We start from the raw sequence: 9,266 nt of genomic DNA, 5'->3' as shown, positions 1-9,266 counted from the left end.
ACTGGGGAGCTGTGGAGCTTACTGTTCTTGGGTTCTGTGCTACTTTTCCTTTTGCTATGTTTTATTTTCTTAGCATTTTACTTGGAAAACATTCAGATATATGGAACAGTTGAAAGACAGATCAAGGAGCCTCAAAACATCTTCCATCAGCAGCCGTGTTCTGCACATGTGTGCACACTTCCTGTGTTTCTGTGTGTGTAGGCAGGTGTTTATATATGTGTGTGGATGGGTGCATGTTTTATACCACAGCATCTGCAGAGTTCATGATGCTTCCCTCTCACATCTCAGCATCCAAGAAAGAGAAGAAATCCTCCCCTACCAGCACAATGTCACTATCAATCTTGAGAGCATTAACAAACATTTATCTAGTCTGTTAAATTTATCCTTTTAGCTTAATTTTTTCTTGTTAAAAATAGTAATGTACTTGTATCTGACAAAAAACAACATATTTCCCTTTCCATCCCTTTTTCCATCCTTCAAACTAACCATCAACAGCAGTTTTATCTATCCTTTCAGGAAAATATAGTATGCCCACATTTGCATATAATGCATGTACTCTTAAAAAAACGAATGCTACAATTATACCCATGGTTTTACTCCTTTTCTTTGGAAATAATACATTTGGAGATCTACTTTTAAAAACTCACATAATATGCCATGGTTTCTTTAAATCATCACCTACTAGCAAAACTTGGCTTTTAAGCTCCCACACGGAGACCTCATGCACCTCTTGATTTGTGGTTGAGATGGTGGACTCACCAAGTGACAGAGTTCCCCGTGTTCATTCACCTGCAGTGAGGTTGAGAGCAAGGCACTCTGATTGGAAAGATGTGGGGAAGCTTAAAAGAGCAGATATGGTTTCTCACGTTCCCTGCCTCTCCTGCTGTGGTGAATGAGGCCATCCCAAGTTTCAGATGCTGCGGCTGACGGGTGGTAGAGGCTTGGTTCCTGAGTCACTAAGTGGAATGGAACCTCCTGTTCATTTCTCTGCATGAGAAATAAAATGAATGAGCTACACTTGAAGACATGGAGGCTTATTCCACAGCACAAGCTGACCTCCCCTGTGCACACCACACAGCTCCAGGTACTTTCCTGAGGGACGACTTGTGTGAGTACCTAGGGTTACTGTGTGATAGGGGATGACTTTTTGAACTTTTGATGAGCCCTGCTGGACCGTCTTCCAATTTCCTTCCTCTTCTTTATGGGTTTAAATATACACTCTCTGTTCTACTCCATTGCTTCCCTTTTCAAATTTGTTTACACTTTTTACTGTGGGATGTTCTTTGAAACCTATAAGGGACAAGTAATATGAAAAAGATGAATACTTAAAGGAAGTTTTTGTTTGTGTGTTGCTGTACTTGAACTACTACCTCTGTTTAAGCCACAATAGTTGAGACACTATATACCACTTTGGTGCCAGTTCTCAGAATCAGAAAAAAGTCACATACTTAAAAACATCAAAAGTCCTGACCCCAACTTGTCATGGTTTTGTCCTCTGTTGCGTAGCTCTGGATGCACAACAGGTCAGTCATTGTGTATTTGCTACTAAAACAGGAATTGACATCTGCTGGTGAGTTCAGAACCTGGGATCCTGAGCTGTGGGTCTGAGACCATAATGCAGAGGTTTATGTTTCTAATAGAGAAGATGCCTAAGTATACATCGCTTAATTGCAATTGGTAATCTTTGTAATGAAAACAAAATTAAATTTCCCTAAATTTAGGCAGTAACTTTGTGGTTTCATATACTTCATTACTTCTTTGTCTCTGTGGGCTCCAAAAACACAGACCGAGACCAGGAGCCCATGGGAGGATGAGCTGATGATAGTCCTGTGCAAAGGCAAGAGACGTGCACTCTGTTCATTTCACCACACATTCACTACTCCCTCCCCACACCTCTCCACTTGCCTAAAATTATGCTGGGAGCCTGGCAGGAGAGGCAGCAGGCACACATGATGGAGCTGCTGTGAAGCAGCCATCACAGCACACTATGGTGACCTTAGTTTCCTAAGAAGAACACTCCTTTTAGGGGAAAAAAAAATTCTATTAAAAAAACTAGAATTTTAAGGAGTAAATCATTGTTTTGAGAATTATGGAGGTCTACTGAAGTAGTTCTGTAAATTTCCATACCCCATTTTAAAATAGAGGTCCCTGTGTCTGAAGCCAGAGGCTCAGACTCCGTGGGGCTGGTGTGACCAAAAAAGACAAAGAGTCTTTTTCCCAGCAGTCGCACAAGATGCCTGGCATGGAAATACCCCATCATAGCATGTCATTGTTTCTCTCATGGGCTCAGCTTCTTCAATTAAAGAATCTAAGCTCTCTAGCATAATTCCAGTTACCAGCTATGAAGGAAGAATGGGGAGAAGAATATGTTGCTTACACATACCTTTATATATATATATATATATATATATATATATATATATATATATATTATTCAGACATAGGACTGAAACTCAGATCTCCAACTCTTCAGATCATACTGCGCTTGCGGTTGCCCACTTTGTCTAGGTTAGGACCCGACTCATCTTGCAGGACTCCCAGTAGAGACATACACCTACTCTGGCCTCTTCGGTGCCCCTCTGACTCTCACGGGTCTGTGTGCAGCACAGATGCATAGACATCAAGCCAGCAGATCAGAGGTTTGAAAGAGGGAGGCTGGCAAAGGGTCGGGCCTTAGAGATTGTTCGATGCCTGTTTCCTCCTTCCTCTGAGTCTCCAGGCGGATGTCTGGGGTCTGAGCTCCGGGGCTAGTGCCCCTCCCTGATGGCCCCTGATCCCACTGGGCTGCCAAGTTTACTTTGCCCTGAACCACACCCCCTGAAGCCCCTGTTTAATATCTGGGTTCCTCCACCCCCAATTTTCACTGTTTAATCTGATAAACAGTTTTCTAAAGCTTAAAAGGCCTGGCTTGAGAAACACATGGTTTATATAACTGGGGCCTTTGAAGACAATGCCCCCTGTTTTTCTTGTTTTTCCCAGTAAAATATCAGCTCATAGAAAGTCCATACAGAAATATTTTTTGGCAACAAACGCTCCTCGGTAGCATCCAAAGGCCGAATTCCCCCTCCAGATGCCCAACTGGCTTCAGCGGCACTTCCCTAGAACAGGAAGGATGAGCATAATTTGCTTTGCTTCTTCCTCTTTTTTTCACACCACGAACAGTCTCGATTTTTTTCTTATAGAAATTGAGAAACTGGGACAGGCTTTTCATTATTTCAGCAAACACACGCAGTCAATAGCTAGTGGTGATAACCAAGAGGAGAGACAATGGAGTGGGTTTAGGTTGTTGTTGTTTTTAGGTTCTCTCCCTTTCTTTCTTGCCAATTTCCACACACAGGGCAATAGCTCACAGGGCTTGTGCTCTGTGGATCTGAGCTGCAGGAGGCCTCTGCAGAGCGTTAGGAAAACACATTAGGAGAAGATCCTGTTGCAAGGAAGAGCAGTCTTGGCCAGCAGCGATGTCTCCTCCTGCGTTAGGAATCCAGGGCTGTGCAGCTGTCAGCCATGGCTGCAGCAGTGGCCTCCTATTCACTCCAGGTCCTCTATTGGATATGGGAAGGGGCCCTTGTCCACACTGCAATGTCATCCTAGTGGCCTTTGTGGAGGATACTCAAAGATCTTTTCCACTGGAGGTGGATTCTGGGGGTGCCCTGTCCTGCCACTCACTAGCTATTAGTTCTTGAGAAAGCTACTTAACCTCTTGGGACCTCAGTTTCTTCATCAAGGATTTGAGGTCTACGAACACCCACCTTGAAGAACTGCTGTGAAGACCAGTAGAAACAATGTGCATACAGGGTTCTGGGAGATAGTAGGTGCTCAGTGATGAACTTTGACTGGTGTGTTCATATTTCAAATAGCTGATCTCAGGCCTGGTTTTTTGAAGGATCTTACTGTTGATCACAAATAATTACGTGGCTGTTTTTTTTTTTTTTTTTTTTTAAGGGGAACAGTTTATTATTTACACGTATAAAATGGGAACACAAACTGGGTGTGGCCAGGTCAGGAGGTTCCAGCTCAGTCGGTGATGATGAGCTCCTCCACCCCCCCCTCCCGTCTTCATAGCTGCCATCCGGCAGGTAGCCGCGAATGATGATGGGGATCTTTCGGGCCTTGAGCTCCTTCATGGCGATGAGCAAGGGGTCTGTCTCCCCTTCCAGCTCCACCATCACGGGGGCACACATCGCAATCTGAAGAGCTCGGGTGCCCAGCACACGGGCTCGCTCATACTTGGTCATGTAGGGGGTGGTGATTCGCTTCTGGTTGGCCTGCGGTCGCTCCCCAGAAGGAAGGATCTCCACGTTCTCCTGGCCCTCCTCCTCAGCATTCTCCAAGTCATCTAGCCTTTCATCCTCCTCCACGTCATCAAAGTCTTCACCATTGAAATTGTCTTCGTTGTCTGACATGATGCCCTTTGCTTCAGTGATCCGGTCCCACTGCCCTGACCCGCACGCAGAGCTACAGGTAGCAACCCTTCGCCCAGCACCTTACCCGCGTATCCTGCCTGTGCCTGCGCCTCTGTGGCTGTTTTTTTTTTTTTTAAATATATATCTGAGTCTCTTTCAATGGAGTTGCATACATTAATGTTAACAACATTACATTTTCTACAAGCATCTTACAATGTCTCTAAATAAAGGGGAAAACTATTCTTAATTTTTTTTCCAGAGTAAGGAAAGAACAATCTTTGTGCCCTTCTGCTCTGCCCATGTCAGTGCCAACACCTGCTACACACCAAAGGGCCACTGACTCAGATCCAAGTGAGATCTTAGTTTTTTTCCTGGTTTCTGCAATAAACTAAAAATGCAATAATATAAAAGTGCACACTGAATGTGTCACTACAGAATACTGTCCCTGTATCAGGATTCTGCATTTGGTAGCTGCAGTCAGGGAACAGGACTGTCCAAACACAGGTAAGGAAGGAGGTGAGGTGTCCACAAGCAGAGTAAACCATTAGCTATACGGTCATACACAACCACGACAGTGTGAGGCAGGGAACAGTCAGCTCTCAATGTGGTGGGCGGTGTCTGCACTTGGTTGTTGGGTCCCCCTGCAACTTGGGCAGCCAGAGTAGCATAGAGGTTAAGAGGGAAGCGTGGGACTAAGTGTAACTTCCAGATCTCAGGGTCTTGACGCTCATTTCATGCTACAAACAGCTCTCGATTTTGCACTGTGTGCAACCTTGGCTGTACCCCCTAAACGCCGCAGTCTTAAACATTTTCCATTGAACTGGGGATGGTCTCGAGAAGTATGCAGAAATCAAAGGAGACAATGGGTATAAAGACGTGTCACAGGGGCCCCATCCTAAGATCAGGATAAACAACATGCTGGCTAAATAAATATGAGCAGTTTTTATTGTGAAGGCAAGAGTGACGACTCAGAGAGGATGTGTGATACAGCAGAGGGAAAATGTCGCCCTGTCCCCAATCTCATGTGGATGTCAGCATTGCATGTTCAAAGAGAACATGGCAGTGAGTGGTACCGCAGCTGAGGACGACTCTTTTACATCTCCCTGCCCTAGAAGAGCAGGCAATTTTCTTGGACGTTGTCTGCCAATGAGTCATACCTCCAAATTTTATGATAAATGGGTAACTAAAGCGCACAGTGGTGAAACTATTTGCACAGAGTGCTGGGGTTGGAGACCAGCTACACCTGCTGAGTCCAGCGCAGCCTGAGAAGTTTCCGTGTCCAGAAAAGCTATCAGCATCAGATTGCAGCATAAGGCTGAAGCAAAAAGGTACCAGGCCAGCTCTTCCCTTCTCCGGAGCGATGCTTTCTATTTCAAGTGCATCTGTGCTGATCACCAGCGTGCCAAGTCCCACAAGCACATACAGCACAGGTACTCGTGTCTTCTGCGGATCAGCTTCTCATTACTGGCATAAGTACCTCATGTGGACAGTTGGAAGGAGGGAGGCTTTATTTTGGCCCGTGGTTTCAGAGGTTTCAATCCATGGTTCCGAGGCAGAAACATCACCAAGATAAGTTGGGGTGGAGGAAAGCTGAAGCTAATGGTAGCCAGGTGAAAAGCAGGGATGTGGGGGTGGGTGTCAGCAAGAAAAAAAGGGGCTGTGGACATGAAATACCCTTCTGGGGCACCCCCAGTGGCCTGCTTTCTCCTACCATGACCCCCGCCTACAGTTTCTGTTCAGCTCTGGATTAACCCACTGATGGCGGCCAGAACCCTCACCATCCTGTCACCTCCCCAGAGCCCACCTCTGAATGGAGCCTTGAGGACCCAGCCTTCTTCACACATGAGCCCTTGGGGGGATGCTTCATATTCAAATTATAACATATCTTACATATTTCTTTGAAGAAATCATTAAATAATTCTATTTTTTTACCTTTGTGTTTAAATCATGTTTAAAAATCTCTGTGTGTGATATTGTTTTTTTTGTTTATTTTTTTGAGACAAAAAAAAAAAAAAAAAGATGTGGCTGGTGTGAAGCTCCTGATCTTCCTGCCTCAGCCTCCTGAGTAACTGGGATTAAAGGCATGCACCGCCACCTGGGCCATTTCATGCTAATCTTACACAGTGTACACCTGTATCTAAACATCGCATGGTGCTCATAAATATGCACGTTTTTTAATGTACCAGTTAAAGTCTAAAGGGGGCCTAACTGATTTGAATCTGAAACTGTCTGTACCCACCAGAAGGAAAGCCCCTCAGATGGAACAAGTACTGAGTGATCTGCAGCTGTGCCTGACACCGAGCCGGCGCATGAGAGACACACAGGTGAAGATGGCTGAGTCAATCACCAAGAGGCCTTTGCTTCTTGGAGAGAGTGGGTAAGAGGCTGTAATTATAACCCAAGGCAGGTGAGGAAGGGCCTCTGGTGGGCTGCTACCTCGGGACAGCATCCATCAGCCTCCATCTGGGCAGCAGGGAGGGAGGGAGGGCGGCGGTTCCGGAACAAGGGCCCTAGCGGCCTGGGGGCTGGGCACTGCAGGTAAGGAGGGAAGCCTTGTGGCGGGCTCCTTCACCCTCACTGTCCCAGGCAAATCCTGCCACCTGTGGGGCTCCATTTCTCGGGGTCTGTATTTAACTCTTGCCATGAGGATAATGTGCTCATTGCTCTCACCGTGAGAGGACTGGCACATAGTGTCATTGTGCTCCAGAGGGGACATGGTAGGATATCTTTGCTCAGATAAGGATAAGGGCCAGGTACAAATTTGCAGTCAGGGTCTAGTTAACACAGCAGGAGCCCAAATTTGCACAGCCTTGCCCCTGGACCAAGTACGGGCCAGGGACAGTGCTGATTTTTTTTTTTTTTTTTTTCCCTAAAAGCCAGTTGCAGGTCACAGTGAGCGAGCTAGGCGGCGGCGGCAGCACACATGCGCACACCATGCAACTGAAACAAAAAATTCAGAAACATTGACTATTCCTCACAAACTTTCTTTCATCTGATATTTCGTATACTGTTTTGTTCTCTTCAATTTTTGTTTTTGAGGCCGTCTGACTCATTCCATTTATTTCACAAGTTTCCCTAACTTCTAGGGGCCAAAACCCACCACCTGAAACACTGGATGGAGTTAACAATTCTCCGACCAGATCAGGGGCGCGCTGGGGTGACCCACGGACACGGCGGGAGCCCTGAACAGTGAGAGGTATTCTTGCAGCCTCGGGTTTATGTTTCTCAAAATCTTGCCTCAGTGACTGGCATGGTGTTAGACGGGAATAAAAGCACAGCACTGTTTTGGTGAGACTGTGAGCTTGCGTGGCTATAATTTTTGTTGCCTTTACCCACGGATTTAGTGACTAGATAAATCCGCAGCTTTTTCGTGATTACTTAATTTTTAAAACCGCAACTGCAAATGGACCTAGTTGCTTCCTTTCACTTCCCCTTTCAAGGCAGCCATTGAAAACTGAGATGAGAACACCCAAGGGTGAATGAGCAGCCCCCACAGTGATCTTTTCACGTTTCAGCGACAACCTTTCCGGGTCATTTATTATCTGTACAGTATAGTATTGGCAGTGCTTGAGCTGGGCTCAGGCTGCAGCCTCAGTGGCCACTGCTGAGAGTCTTGGGTAGGGACTTGGTGGACCTTGGCTCCTCTGGCAGAGGAGAAACGCAGTGATTCCTGCCTTGTAGTCAAGAGGAGTTTGTTAAATACAGTAGGGCTCCCTTGGAGGAAGGAAGCTGGACCTGCTAGAGATAGAGGAGTCCTGTGTAATCAGAAGCCCACTTGACCCTTGACTAGTTGATCCAGTCAACAGGACTTCACTTTACCATCGTCTGCTGCTGTTTTTTTTTTTTTTTTTTTTTTTTTTTTTTTACCTGTGACCCACAGACAGTTTGTAATTATTTTTCTGGGATCTATAAGCTCAGACAGGGAAAACAAAACAAAACCTACATCTTTATTTTCACCAACCTCTGAGTTGGGGCAACTCCCTTTGGATAGAAGCATATTTGCTTTCAGCCTCTCAGTCAGTGCTGAGTCCACCTCAGATCTCCCTTCGCAGGAATGACTGTTTCCCGACCCCTTCTGCCACCCCAGGACACTGGAAGGGCTGACCCGAGGGCTTGTTCTTGACCCAAACACACACCTCATCTCCTTGAAAACTGCTCTTTGTGAAGGGTCAGTCAGTTGCTCACTTTTAGGAAAATTGCTTCCTAGTAGAGGAGGAAAGATTTTTGTGTGCAGCAGGGAGGAAAAGAGGCGCTCCTAGCCCTGTGTGCACCAAGCACCCTGTGTAGCCTGATGAAGCCAAGGTCCCTTCTGAGGTTAATATTTTAAAATCATAGCATGAGATACATGGGACATCATGAAACCAGCTGTATTGAAGTTAAGTGTCAAAGGAAACCAATCATCTTGAAAGCGGATAACACTGAAAGTCTTTGTGAGAGAGCCATGTGCTTCCTTGCTCACTCAGCAAGGAACAGTGATGCTTTTAATTTAGTAGTCCTGAGTGCAGTGACTGGGTTTTGGTCATTCTTTCCTGGTTCTGGGTAAGCAGTGCTCTACCACTGAGCTACACCCGAACCCACAATGATTCTTTACGATGTGGTGAAAACTGCAGTGTGTTGTGAAAACGTGCATTTTCTGTTGGTGACTAAGTGACATGTTATACACAAATATATATACACATATCTATCTTTCTATCTATATAACTTTTCTCTTTTCCTGTGCTGGGGATTGAACCCAGCCTATGTTATAGTTCATTTAGCCACATTATATATCTTTTAAGAGAGATAATGGTGCACAACCCAAGTAATAGTATGGTGCTTACAAGGCGATTTCACTAAAAAGAAGAATTTTGAATGTTGCTAATG

At 45.5% G+C, this 9,266-nt stretch overlaps 1 pseudogene; it reads right to left on the bottom strand.

Annotated features, from left to right (window-relative positions):
- Positions 1–4,014: 4,014 nt before the first annotated feature.
- On the bottom strand, positions 4,015–4,403 carry LOC114095598 (DNA-directed RNA polymerases I, II, and III subunit RPABC2 pseudogene; annotated as a pseudogene).
- Positions 4,404–9,266: the final 4,863 nt, after the last annotated feature.

The sequence above is a fragment of the Marmota flaviventris genome, chromosome 4 (genome assembly GCF_047511675.1).
Source record: "Marmota flaviventris isolate mMarFla1 chromosome 4, mMarFla1.hap1, whole genome shotgun sequence".
Taxonomy (NCBI): Eukaryota; Metazoa; Chordata; class Mammalia; order Rodentia; family Sciuridae; genus Marmota; species Marmota flaviventris.
Note: the sequence above shows the minus strand (reverse complement) of the source record. Positions and strands in the feature narration are given on the sequence as shown.